At 44.3% G+C, this 13575-nt stretch overlaps 1 protein-coding gene and 1 long non-coding RNA gene across 5 annotated transcripts in view; one reads left to right on the plus strand and one right to left on the minus strand.

Annotated features, from left to right (window-relative positions):
• Positions 1–8291: 8291 nt before the first annotated feature.
• LOC126087882 (uncharacterized) lies at positions 8292–10604 on the minus strand. The gene is made up of 3 exons (XR_007519896.1): positions 10512–10604; positions 9704–9845; positions 8292–9586 (listed from the first exon to the last, which is right to left on the minus strand). It is a non-coding gene; the product is annotated as an uncharacterized LOC126087882 (long non-coding RNA).
• A 252-nt stretch (positions 10605–10856) lies between these two features.
• ARID3B (AT-rich interaction domain 3B) overlaps positions 10857–13575 on the plus strand; it is a 54895-nt gene continuing 52176 nt past the window's right edge. For 3 of the 4 annotated variants that reach the window (XM_049906001.1, XM_049906000.1, XM_049906003.1), the window contains exon 1: positions 10857–10941. The gene's annotated coding sequence lies outside the window, so the exon portion shown is untranslated. Of the gene's footprint in view, positions 10998–13575 lie in introns of all 4 variants that reach the window. The other variant, XM_049906002.1, reaches the window with a different exon arrangement.

Raw genomic sequence — 13575 nt, forward strand, 5'->3', positions numbered from 1 at the left:
GAAAAGATGCTCTTGTTGGCCTGAATTATGGGAACGAGACAAAAGAGTATCGGCCGGGTTTCAAGCTTTTGAAAAATTTTCTCTAACCTTTTTGATAATGTTGAAACTCTCTGAGAGATCTTTGGGAATATAAGTGAATTTTTCCCCTTAGTACAGCACAACTTCCTTGTGAGATAAGATGTGTAAGGCCACCTCAACGAGATGGACTGACACGATGGCTGCAACAATGGGCTCAAGCATAACAACCATCATAAGGTTGGTGCAGGACCAAGCAGTGTTTCATTCTGTTGTATACACGGTCGCCAAGAGTCGGAACTGACTTGACAGCACCTAACAACAACAACGAGGTCACCTATTTTGGCCTACTGCCTGTCCTAGTTTAGTGACTTCTTGCACCTAAAGCTTGGGAGGTCTTTGTCAAGCTTTCGGTCATTTGTATAGCCATAATCTTGAAGAACTCTCCCAAATTTACGTGCCTTCTACAAGGAATGATGAAAAATGAGAGCAGGAACATATTTTCCAAGTTCTCCTTCAGTGGTTATGTTCTCTGGGTTAAATTCACACCTATGTTCATAGCTATTATGTCAAGATTTGATTACTTATATCGAGAACAAAGGGATTTTCCTTTATGTAATATTGACCAAAAGGTTCCTCTCTGGTTACTGGGAGTAACCAGAAAAATTTAAATGGAACTGCAAGGGACCCCAAATAGCCAAAGCAATCTTGAAAAAGAACAGAGTAGGAGGACTCACACTGACCAATTTCAAAACATACTACAAAGCTACAGTAATCAAAATAGCCTGGTATTGTTACAATGATAGGCATATAGACCTATACAGTAGAATTGGGAGTCTAGAAATAAACCCATACATCTATGGTCGATTGATTTTTGACAAGGGTCCTAAGACCATTCGATGGGAAAAGAACAGTCTCTTCAATAAACAGTGCTGGACCAACTGGATTTCCACATGCAAAAGAAGAAGCTGGACCCATAGCTCATGCCATATACAAAAATTAACTCAAAGTGGATCAACGACCTAAATTCAAGAACTAAAATCACAAAACTCTTAGAAGAAAAGATAGGGGTAAAGCTTCAGGACCTAGTTTTTGCCAATGGAATCTTAGATATGACACCAAAAGCATGAGCAACAAAAGATTAAACGGCCAAGTTGGACTTGGACTTCATCAGAATTAAAACTTGTTCACGAAAGGTTTTTACCAAGAAAGTAAAGAGAACGTACAGATTGCAAGGAAATTTTGGGGAACTGTATCTGATAAGGGTTTAATATGCAGAATATACAAAGAACTACAACCTAATGACAGAAAGACAACTCAGTCAAAAAATGGGCAAAGGACTTGAATAGACATTTCGCCAAAGAAATACAAATGACCAAACAAGCACACGAAAAGATGCTCAACAGTCATCAGGAAAATGCAAATTAAAACCACAATGAGATCTCATTTCACCCTGTCTCAGTTATCTAGTGCTGCTATAACAGAAATACCACAGGTGGATGGCTTTAACAGAGAAATTTATTCTCTCACAGTTCAGGAGGCTCGAAGCCCAAATTCAGGGTGCCAGCTCTAGGAGAAGGCTTTCCTCTCTCTGTTGGTTCTGAGCGGAAGGTCCCTGTCATCAATCTTCCCCTAGTCAAGGAGCTTCTCAGTGCAGGAGCCTTGGGTCCAAAGGATGCGCTCTGCTTCTGGTGCTGTTTTCTCGGTGCTATGAGGTCCCCTGTCTCTCTGTTCACTTCTCTCTTTTATATTTCAAAAAAGATTGACTTAATACACAACCTAATCTTGTAGAGTGAGCCCTGCCTCATTAACATAACTGCCTCTAATCCTGCCTCATTAATATCATAGAGGCAGGATTTACAACACATAGGAAAATCATATCAGATGACAAAAATAGTGGACAATCACACAATACTGGGAATCATGGCCTAGCCAAATTGACACATATTTTAGGGGGACACGATTCAAGCCATGACATACTACCATTAAGATGGCTATAAACAACAACAAAAAAATACAGAAAACAGGTATTGGTGAGAATGTGGAGAAACTGGAACCCTCGTCCATTGCTGGTGGGAATGTAAAATGATACTGTTGTAGAAAACAGTTTGGCAGTTCCTCAAAAAGTTAAAACATAGAATTACCATATGATCCAGCAACTCCACTAGTAGGTATATACCCAAACGAATTGCAAGTGGGAACACAAACAGAGACTTGTACACCGATGTTCATTGTGGCACTATTCAGGACAGTCAAAAGGTAAAAACAACCTAAACATCCATCAATAGATGAATGGATAAGTAAATGTGGTACATACATACGATGGAACATTACTCAGTCATAAAGACAAATGAAGTCCTGATAAAAGCTACAACACAGAAGAACCTTGAAAACGTTTTGTATCTGAAGTAAGTCAGACACAAAGGACAAATATTGCATGATTCCGCACATGTACCTAGAATAGACCAACATACACAGGCCAAAGTTTATTAGCAGTTACCAGGGGCAGGAGAGAGAGGGAAAGGGAAAGTCATTGCTCAGGGGGCACTGAGCTTCTGTTAAGCATGATGCAAAATTCTGGAAACGGATAGCGATGGTGGTTGCACAACGTGATGAACGTAATTAATGTCACTGAACAGTACATGTAAAAAAATGTTGAAATGGCAGTTGTTATATATATACACATATATAAAAAATATATATATTTTTTATACATACACACATTCATATATGCATACATCTATATATCTACCACATACACACACACAAAAACCTATCAGGGTCAGGGCTGATTTTATATGGGTTCAGGATATTCAGTCATTGCAGACGCCATAATTAAAGCCAGCAACACAGAGGGTTCATCACTATTGGTGGTGAGAAGGGTAGGAGCCGAAGAAAATGTACACAAATGTAAATGCCATTCTCCTCACACTTGAATTCCAGAAGTGAAACTGGAGGACTGAACTGTCCATATTAGGAAATGACTGGTTGCTTGATGACCATACTGTTAAGCCAAGTATTCTGACTTCTTTAGGAGGGGGTGGGGGGGAGGGTAGAAGGGAATTGGTCAGGAGAATGTTAAATCAGTTAGCTTTATAAACACTCAATTTTCTTCCAACATAATAGTGCAGTTACAAGCATTATAAAATCTAAGTTTCACTCTAATTAGAGAGACTGAAAATTCAGCTCAGTTTTCTGAATCATATTCCCAAATGAGGTTATCTGTTATCCCCAGAAACGGCAGCAGGGTTAAAAATCTGTGTGGAGCTTGGTTTGAATGGATCCAAGCATTGGGCATGTGCTTGCCCTTGTCACAAAGCAGTAAACGAAGGCCTGGAGTACAGACAGCCTCCTCAACCTTCTGGCACTGAATAAAATATCAACTTAATAAAATGATCAACAACTCCCATTATACTATGCTTAGCTTCCTACAACAAAGTAAAGTATCAGGGATAAAATAGCATGTAACTCGCAACAGGAGCATAGATATTTGGTGTGTGCTATGTGGCAAAAAAAAAAAAATGTGGCAGCAAAGACGACATGCTGAACCTGGGGCCCAAACATTTCAAACTTAACAAAAGCGAATGCCCCCCACCTTTTATTTGGGAAACTCCCTTTCCACTGAAGTTTCTCTAGAATACCTTGCCTTCTCTGACTTTTTTTCTTAAATACTTGCTCAGTACCCTCTATAACTGCTTTATGCTTTTCTCCTGATGAAATTGGCAGGGTTTGTTTTTTAATCCAGAGACAAGTGTCCAGGCCAACCCTGACAACAGAAAATGTCTATTACTCTCCTTGACACCCCAACATTTGGTGTTGGTGCTTGGAAATAAAGACGACATAAAGCCCCTGGCGTTTTTGGGTGCATTTACAGGAATTGGTTGGGTCTACAATTCTCCCAGAAACCAAGCTCACTCCCAGGCAGACTTCAACTAAGACACCCTCTACTCTTAAGTCTCTTGACAGCACTTGACAGTGTCTGGCTTATGACAGCTCTCTCGGCTGGGGGCCAGATGGCTCTCAGAGAGCCCCAGCCAGAGGCACAGGCCTGTGACCAGGTGTCTTGTTCTAGGACAGATGGCTTGAACTGCCTCCTGCTCCCTCTTGCTCTGGCAGTCTGCAGGACTGCTGGGAGTGCTGGGGCCATCAGAAAAATCTGGATGGAGCTTTGCAAAGACAGCTTTCAATTACTAAGTATCAAGGGGAGTGAGGCAATTCACTCTTTTCAAAGAGAATGAGCCACTTTGGGACTGGCCTTTTTGCTTGTCTTAGAGGTCTGACCTCTACATTCCCAGGTGAGGGGAAAAAACGATATAATCAAGTCAATTAATCAGAATGTTGGCAAATCACAGAAGCACAGGCTTGGAACAGATCTTGGTGAGAGCAGGTGGAAAGGGAATGTAGCAAGAGAGCAACCACCTCCAGAGGAATGTTGGTCTGCTTATTGCTAGGAGGCCTCATTACTTTAAAGTTTTCAAAATTCATCCTTAAGCCTCAGTGAAGAGGTGTTGATAGTTCCCCAGGTTTGACTGGCTTATGGAGGCCGAGGCATCACAAAGTCACCGGAAACCAAAGACCAATTGTCTGATTTACAAGATGAACAGGACTGTGAAAGAGTCGTTTCTTAGGCAAATCCGTCCTGTAGGAAAACGCACTGGAAGCCAAACTGGGCTGCAGATTAACATTACTGGTGTATTCACCTCGGTATCAGGTGAGGTCCCCTTCAGGAATGTGTTGACTTGATACACCTTTTAGGCCCTCCTGTCACATTCTTTCTTTACAAGCCTTGACGCCATTTACTCAGCAGAGGCTTTACACATGCTAATAGAGGCTCCTGCGGCTATACCTTGATCTCAGGACTAGAAGAAACCTAATCACCCAGTTACATTTTAATTTCCCATAGCAATAAAAGGTACACCCTCTCCTGCCTTACTAGGTTAATTAATCCTGAGAAACTTCTGGTGGGGCCAATTCAGACTGAAAATGTAATCACTCTTAATTTCAATGGGGAAAAAAAAAACTTACTTGTTCCCTGAGTCCCGGAATTCATATCCACTCATGCCGAAGCACCAAATCTCATTAAAACAAACACAATGGTATCAGTCACTGACAGTGGCTATCACAGACACAATCTACAGGTGTTCTCCCTTCATCGCTGCCGTTACTAGCTACCACAGAGTCCGACTCATGGACGCTGCCGTTACTAGCTACCACAGAGTCCGACTCATGGAGACCGTATGTATAACAGATCGAAACATACCAGGGCATTGTTGGCACGTCTGAGTCCATTGTTGTGGCTATTGTGCCAATCCATCTTATTGAGGGTTTTCCTCTATTTTACCAAACATGTCCCTTTCTAGCTACATTATTATTTTATAATATGGCTGTTTACCTGTTCTTAGCTTTTATGCACTAAATACTTAGTAAGTTTATAACAAACATGTATACTAATGATACTCAATATTTATGCAATTCAACCTTTATTAAAAAAAAAAAGTAATTAAATGAAAGCCATGTAAACATTACCCTACGGAACAAAATGAAAGTATGTTCATATGTATGATGTATAGGATTATCCCTGCTATAAACAAGCAGTGGAGCCCTGGTGGTGACATGGTTAAAGCACTTGGCTGCTAACCAAAGGTCAGCAGTTCAAACCCACCAGGCACTCCCAGGGAGAAAGATGTGGCAGTCTGCTTCCTTAAAGATTAAAAAAAAGCCTTGGAAACCCTATGGGGCAGTTCTACTCGGTCCCAGAGGGTCGCTATGAGTTGGAATTGACTTGCCAGCAGTAGGTTTGGGTTTTTTGGTTTAAATAAAAAGTATGAGAAATCTGAAGGAGAACTTAAGGTAGCACAGGCCAACTATGTGAAGTTGATGCACAGTAGCTCTCCTCTTCAGGCGTTCAGCAGCTCCAGGAAACAACAAACCAAATCCATCCTGACAGAGGCAAGGAAAGGAGCCCTGGTGGTGCAGTGGTTAAAAGTGCTCGGCTGCTAACTGATAGGTCGGCAGTTTGAACCCACTAGCCGCTCGACAGGAGAAAGACGTGGCAGTCTGCTTCCGTAAAGATCACAGCCTTGGGAACTCTACAGGGCAGTTCTACTCTGTCCTACAAGGTCGCTATGAGTTGACATTGACTCAATGGCAATGGGTTTTTTGGTTTGGTGTAGTGGTTTGGTAGAGACAAAGAAATGCCTTGTGTTATCAGTTACCTTTTGGGGCAAAACAAATCACCTCTAAACTTCTTGGTGTAACTTGAAAACGGTAAACATTTATTATTTCTCATAGGTCTGTGGGTTCACTGGGCAGCTCTTCTGGTCTGGGCCAGCTCGGCTGGGCCTGAATGGTCTAGAATAGCTTCGTTCACATATCTGGTGGTTGGCAGGCTGAGTGGGCTGAAGAGCCACTCTCAGACGCCTGGCAGTTGGTTCGATGTCAAATTCGATGACAACCATCCATTAGGTGAGCCAGGAGTTATTCATATAGTGGAAGAAGAGTTCGAATTACCAGCAGCAAGAGTGGGCAAGTCTCTGCTTGTGTCATCCAATGCCAAGTCACACAGCCAAGCCTAGATCCAAAGAATGCAGGAATACACTCTACTTCTTGATGGGAGAAGCTGAAAAAGACTGGCTATTCTGTTCAATCTACCGCGGCTTAGAAAACAAAGTAGAGATATTAAGTGATATTCCTTGTAACCTTAATGGACGTATGTCTCAGGGTTTCATTGTATTTTTATGTTGCGTGTGGAGGTAGTTGGGGGGGAGGGCATTTTTCTCTTTCAACTACTAAAGTCCAACGGCTTTCCTGGACCCTAGACTGTTAAGGCAAAGAGGCAACACCAAAGAGGTGGGCAGAGGCTAGAGCATCCTAGGGCCCTATACACCATATAAAGGAATTTCAGTCTTGATCCCAAGAGCAATGGGAAGCCATAGAGTGGTGTTTGAGGAGAAAGATAAGATCATTTGGGTTACAGGGAAGACAGTAACTGTAGAAGCTTTGACAGGAAGGGAGATAGTGAGATAAGGCTTTAGTCACAGAATGTGGGATCAAGAGAAAGATTTTTTTGTTTTGTTTTAACAAAGATGGGTGAAACTGAGCTTATCTGAATACTGATGGAAGGACCTAATATTTCAAGAGGTTAAAGGGAGATCCCTGAGAAATTAGAACGGAAACTTAAGCACACATGGAAAGTTTGGCTTTTTTGTTTGTTAAACAATCATACGATAAAATTGACTTTTATTTTCGGTATAGAGTTTTTCAGATTTAATGCATGTATAGATTTATATAACCACCACCACAATCAAGATATAGAAGAGTTCCATCACCCCAAGAACCTCCTTTGTGCTATCCCTTTATACTCACCCCTCCTTCCATCCTTATTCCCTGGCAACCACTGATCTATTCTCCATCACTGTAGTTTCAATCTTCTCAATAGTTGTCATTTTAAGGCTGGCTTCCTTGACTCAGCGTAATTTCTCTATTGTTATGTTGTTACATTGCCAAATTGCGTGTATCTCTAGTTCATTCTTTCTTATTACTGAGTAGTATCCTATTGAGGATGGCTCCTCGTAGTATTCCCTGGATAGCAAATGATACCACTATTCTACCAGTTACTTGGGCCCACAACCTTGGCATCATTCTCAACTCTCTTCTCTAATCCACATATCCAACCCATCAGCAAATGCTGGTGGCTCTACATTCAAAACACACCTGGGATCTGACCGTTCCTCATCACCTCCACTGCTGTCACCTAGTCCAAGCCATCATAATCTCCCGCCTGGACTAGCGCTTTTACCTCTACCCCTCCACTACCATAATCTATTCTCCACATAACAGCGAGAATGATCTTCTTGGAAACTTAATTCAGATCATCGCTCTTTGGCTCAAAACTCTCCAGTGGTTTCAGTGATGACAATCCAGAGTTGTCATCATGGTCTACAAAGTCTATTGAGCCCTTGGCTACCTCTCTGATATCATCTCCACTCCACTTTTCCCCTTAACTCACTATGTATCAGGCATGGTGGTTTCCTTGCTATCCCTATAGCACAAGCGTGCTTCTGTCCCAGAGCATTTGAACTTGCTATTCCCTCTGTCTGGAAGTCTTCCCCTAGATATCCATATGGCTCACCCACATCAAGTTTCTCCAGTTCCATTAAGAACCTTCAGATTCTGCTTTACTATCCCTTATCAACGACTTCTTCTCTGATTAACCTATATAAAATAGCAGCTGTCTGACACCTCTGTTTAATCCTTATCCTGCTTTGTTCTTCACAGCACATATCCCTACCTGACACTGTATACTTTTCTCTCTCCCCAAACTAGAATGAAAGATCCTTGAGGACAAGGAATTTGTTTTGTTCATTGTTTAATTCAAACATCTAGAAGAGTGCCTGGCCTAGAATACAAAGGAAGTTCGATAAATACTTTTTTTTTTTTTTTTATAATTTTTATTGTGCTTTAAGTGAAACTCCACAAATCAAGCCAGTCTCCCACACAAAAACCCACATACACCCTGCTACACACTCCCAATTACTCTCCCCCAATGAGACAGCCCGCTCTCTCCCTCCACTCTCTTTTCGTGTCCAATTCGCCAGCTTCTAACCTCCGCCACCCTCTCATCTCCCCTCCAGGGAGGAGATGCTAACATAGTCTCAAGTGTGCACCTGATCCAAGAAGCTCACTCCTCACCAGCATCCCTCTCGAACCCACTGTCCAGCCCAATCCATGTCTGAAGAGTTGGCTTCGGGAATGGTTCCTGTCCTGGGCCTACAGAAGGTCTAGGGGCCATGACCACTGGGGTCCTTCCAGTCTCAGTCAGACCATTAACTCTGGTCTTTTTATGAGAATTTAGGGTCTGCATCCCACTGTTCTCTTGCTCCCTCAGGGGTTCTTTGTTGTATTCCCTGTCAGGATCAATAAATATTCTTGATAGTCCACTTAAGGTTGATAAATATTAATTTAGGGATGCCAATCTGTTCACTAGGACAATTTTCTAAGACAAGGTACAGGCACACAGGCATAGAGAAGCATGTAGGTCCAATCAGGTGGGAGACTTACTCGGAGAAATGTAAAAGGGAAAAACGGAGTGCTGGGGAATTAGAGTGGGACTGTGATGATGTACCACTGAATCTAAGATGGATAAGGATGGAAGGAAGAGTGTTGTTGTTGTTGTTGTTAGGTGCCATTGAGTCGGTTCCGACTCATAGCGACCCTATGCACAACAGAACGAAACACTGCCCGGTCCTGTGCCATCCTTACAAACGTTGTTATGCTTGAGCTTGCAGCCACTTTGTCAATCCACCTTGTTGAGGGTCTTCCTCTTTTCCGCTGACCCTGTACTCTGCCAAGCAGGATGTCCTTCTCTAGGGACTGATTCCTCCTGACGACATGTCCAAAGTATGTAAGACGCAGTCTCGCCATCCTTGCTTCTAAGGAGCTTTTTGGTTGTACTTCTTCTACGACAGATTTGTTCGTTCTTTTGGCAGTCCATGGTATATTCAATATTCTTCGCTAACACCACAATTCAAAGATGTCAACTCTTCTTCGGTCTTCCTTATTCATTGTCCAGCTTTCACATGCAGGAAGGAAGAGTGGAAGGGGTTAATGGATAAGAGATAAAACAGAGGCTTTCAACAAATTGAAGGTTCTGATAAAGTAAAAGAACTGTTATGGTTAACATCCTTACTGAAAGAATAGCAGGCTGTGGTTGGACAGAGGGATGTTTGACAACTGGTGACAAGGTCCAAGTTCTGGCTGTGAGACTGGGAGGCTCATGTGGGAGTCACTAGAAAGTGGCCTGGATGTTGAAAGGGTTGTCTGCATTGACTCTGAAATCATCAAGGAAGATGGTCAGAGAGGAGAAAAGTTGCAACAGACTAGGTGAACAAATCTGATGGCCTACACTGAGGCAGCCAAAAGGGTGGCAAAGTCTAAGTAAGTTCTGGGAAAGCAAGAGTTTTATGAGAGGGTGACAGGATTTGGCACACAGACTCCATCTTTGGAATCTAAGAGGTGAGAATACTAACACAGGTAGTCCTCTTGACTTACTCAAGCTAGGAGAACCTCACTCACCACCGTTCTTTTTTTTTTTTTTTAATATATCTTATGGTTAGTAATACGTACTACATACAATGCTGTAGCGTGTAACTTGCCGATGTTCACTCGCTGACAAAGATCAGATTTATAAAGCTACTGATAATGAAAAAAATAATCATGAAAACTAACACAAAAAAAGGTATTTGACGTATGTCAGGACCCACTTACGACGAAGTCATTAGAATGGAACCCCGTCTTAAGTCGGGGCTGCCTGTACATGTGAGGGGGCTCGGGGAACGGGAATGCAGCATCCTCAGGGAACAGCCAGGTCTCAGTTCAAAAAGAGGAGTTCAGGGAAAAGCTGATCTGGAAACAGGAATCCCAGAGGTTTGAAGGTCGGGGGTTAGTACGGGACCGAACCAGCGGAAGCTCCAGACACCCCTTTGTCTTTCACTTACCCGCGCCACACCAATCTCCGCAACCAGAAAACGTTCAGAGAAGACTGTAGCCAGCCCGTTTCTTTTCAACTCCCCGCGGAAGTGCTCACACCGGAAATCCTCAGGGTCCGCGCTTTTCCATTGGCAGAAGACTTTAACCCGTTTCCGTCCGAGACTGAGTCCCGAGAGGCCGTCCCCAGGAGTCACTTCCGCCCCGCCCCGCCCCTCGCTCTCTTTGGAGTCGCTTCCGGCCTCGGGCCCCGCCCCACACCCAGTGGCCCCGCCCCCTCCCCGCCCCGCGCCTGTCGGCCCGGCCCCGCGGCGCCGCTTCCGGTGCGGGCCCCGCCCCGGCTGTGGCCCCCGGCTGCGGAGGAGGCTGAGACGCAGCTGCGGCGCCGGGGTCTGAGCGGCTGCCTGCTTACCGTGGGCTGAGCCGGAGTGCCCCGCAGAGGTAAACCGCGCGGGTCCTTGCTCCCTCAGCCGCAGTGGGAGCGGGGACTGTGGCAGGTAGAGGGGACGGAGAGGTGGGAGGGGAGGCAGGTGTGTAGGGGGAGACGGGAAGGCGCGGGCGGTGGTCCGCGGGGGCGGTGGAGGAAAAGTGAGTGCTGGGAGGAGCCCCGAGTCGCCAGTGCCCATTAGGGTCTTTTGAGATAAAGGGATGGGAAGGGTAAGGGGCCCCGGGAACTGAGGGGGCAAAGATAGGTGGGGTTGGGGCGATCGGAGAAGAGGCCAGCGGATCGGCTGGGCGGGGGGTTGGGAGAGGTAAAAGTGATAGGGCTGAATGGAGAGATGTAAAGAATGGGGGGAAGGAGGCAGGAGTGGCCGGAGAGGTGGGTATGGGGCCGCGAAGGAGGCTAGGGCCAGAGGTCTCCGGCAGCGAAGGCAGAGGGAGTGGTCGGCAAGGCCAGGTCTGAAGCTGCCAGCAGTCCGTTGCTCCGAGCTTGGTGGTCCGGGAACTTTAGGGGAAATGGAGGAGGGGGCGGTGTGAGGGGATGAAGTGGTTTAGAGATTATGAGACGTAAGTTCTCTGAATGTACCCGTTGCCGTCGAGTCGATCCAGACTCGTAGCGACCGTATATGACAGAGTAGAACTGCCCCCACAGGGTTTCCAAGGCTGTAATCTTTACAGAAGCAGACTGCTACATCTTTCTTCCGCGGAGCGGCTGGTGGGTTCGAACCGCCTACCTTTTGGTTAGCAGCCAGTGCTTAACAACTGTGCCACCCCAGTTCCTTCTCTAAATGTAGACAGGTGGTATTATTTGGGTCAACTGGTTGCTTAGGGACTGGGGGGAGATGGGCTCTTTGGGGGAGGGCATGTGTATTGAGTTGTAGAACTGAGTCATCTCAGTCTCACTACAGAGGCTGTGAGACACCTCCCCCTCTGCTGGGGACAGCCTACAGAGAAGATGGTGCCACAAGACAAGAAGCAACTCTTCGGTGAATGGAAGGACTTGGTTGAAAAATTATTCCGCTTGTGATTGACTGTAATGATTATAAGGGAATTTTAAATGGCCGACGAATTATTTGCTTTATTCATTGTTTAATTTTTTTCGTCCCAACTTGTTTTTATTTTAAAGGAATACTTTTGTCCCCTGGATTTTATGTGGATGGAAATCTTTTCAGGCTTTGTTACACTGTAAGAAGAGCTACATTAGAAAGTATTGCACAGGCACAGCTCACTTTTTAAAGTGCCCAGAGAGGAAGTAAAGGCTCTAAGAGGCTAATTGGAATTTGAATCATCCACAGAATACAAAAGGCAAAAGCAGTGCTTCAGAGATAAACAGAAAATGAGAATTTTTTATCTCTACTTTTTTTTTTGGCCCAGCTTCAGATACTGTACCTGTTTTACTCTAACCCATAAAAGATGTTCATAAACCCAAGCAGTTTTTATTGCTAGGGGTCTGATTACATCTCCATGGATTTTTGAAGATGCATGCTAAAGACATTTAGGGTTTTTTTGTTTTGTTTTTTGGGTTTTTTCCTACCCAATCCTAAAACACTGGAACAGCGCAAATAATCAAGTTCCAGCTTGTGCAGTGCGGCTTCTTCTTTCATGTGATAACAAAATTGTACACCATGTTGCAAGTCCTGTTCACCTAAAATTGGCCTGTGCACAGTAATCAGTTTGGTTATGCATCCCTCAGCATGCTGAGGAGACGTAACAAATGTGAGGTTTGTTGGGTGTGGGGGCCTGGAGAGGAGGAAGGGGGGGGGCTAGAGGAGGAGAGGGTGTGAAAGGGGTGTGTGTGTTTCGAGACTGATTGGTAAGAATGCTGATAAACCTGCCCCCAGAATGCTTTTGGTCTGAAAGCCCTTTCTTTTTGTATTGGTCATAGATTATCATAGTAGAAGCGAATCAGAAAGAAAGGGGATGTGAAGATTTATTTGGCCGCTTAGAAAAAGAAGAAGCATTAAATTGTTTAGACAGTGTTGATATCTGTTTCAAATTAATTAACGTGAAAATCTCTCAAGGAATTCCCGCTTGTTTGTTTTTGTGTGAGGATTGCAATTTGAGACTCTTGCCTCCTTGTGTGCCTTTCTTTCATGCTGTTGGAATTGGATTCTTAAGGTCCAGTTAGCATGGCTCAGTCCACTCACCAAGCAGGCTAGCAGTTTCACCTGGAAAATCTGAAAAGTTTAAGCTGAAGAGCAGTTTGCTTGGTCCCACTTTTGTGTGAGAAGAGTCGTTCTGTCTGCCCATAGGCTCTGGCTGGCCTGGATAGTAATATCTTTCTGGGATGGGGTTGGGAACATGGGTAGCATACTCTTTTGTAGGCAGACCCTTCCTTCCGTGTATTGTTGTGGTTTTCATAGTCACTACCTCCCTGCAATGCAAACCCAGTTGCCATTTCAGTAATAAATTAACATCTGGGAATGTTGAGGGAGAGAGATTAGAACCTAGATGTTAGCAGACTAGGTATCTTCTGGGTTTACTTCTTCTTAAATGCTTAGTAGTGCACCACTAGTGAGCTTCAAAGGAGCCCTGGTGGTGCAGTGGTTAAGCACTCTGCTGCTAACCAAAAGGTTGGTGATTGGAACCTACCATGTAGCACTCTGCTTCCGTAAAGATTACAGCCTTGAAAAC

The sequence above is a fragment of the Elephas maximus genome, chromosome 13 (genome assembly GCF_024166365.1).
Source record: "Elephas maximus indicus isolate mEleMax1 chromosome 13, mEleMax1 primary haplotype, whole genome shotgun sequence".
In the NCBI taxonomy this organism is placed as follows: domain Eukaryota; kingdom Metazoa; phylum Chordata; class Mammalia; order Proboscidea; family Elephantidae; genus Elephas; species Elephas maximus.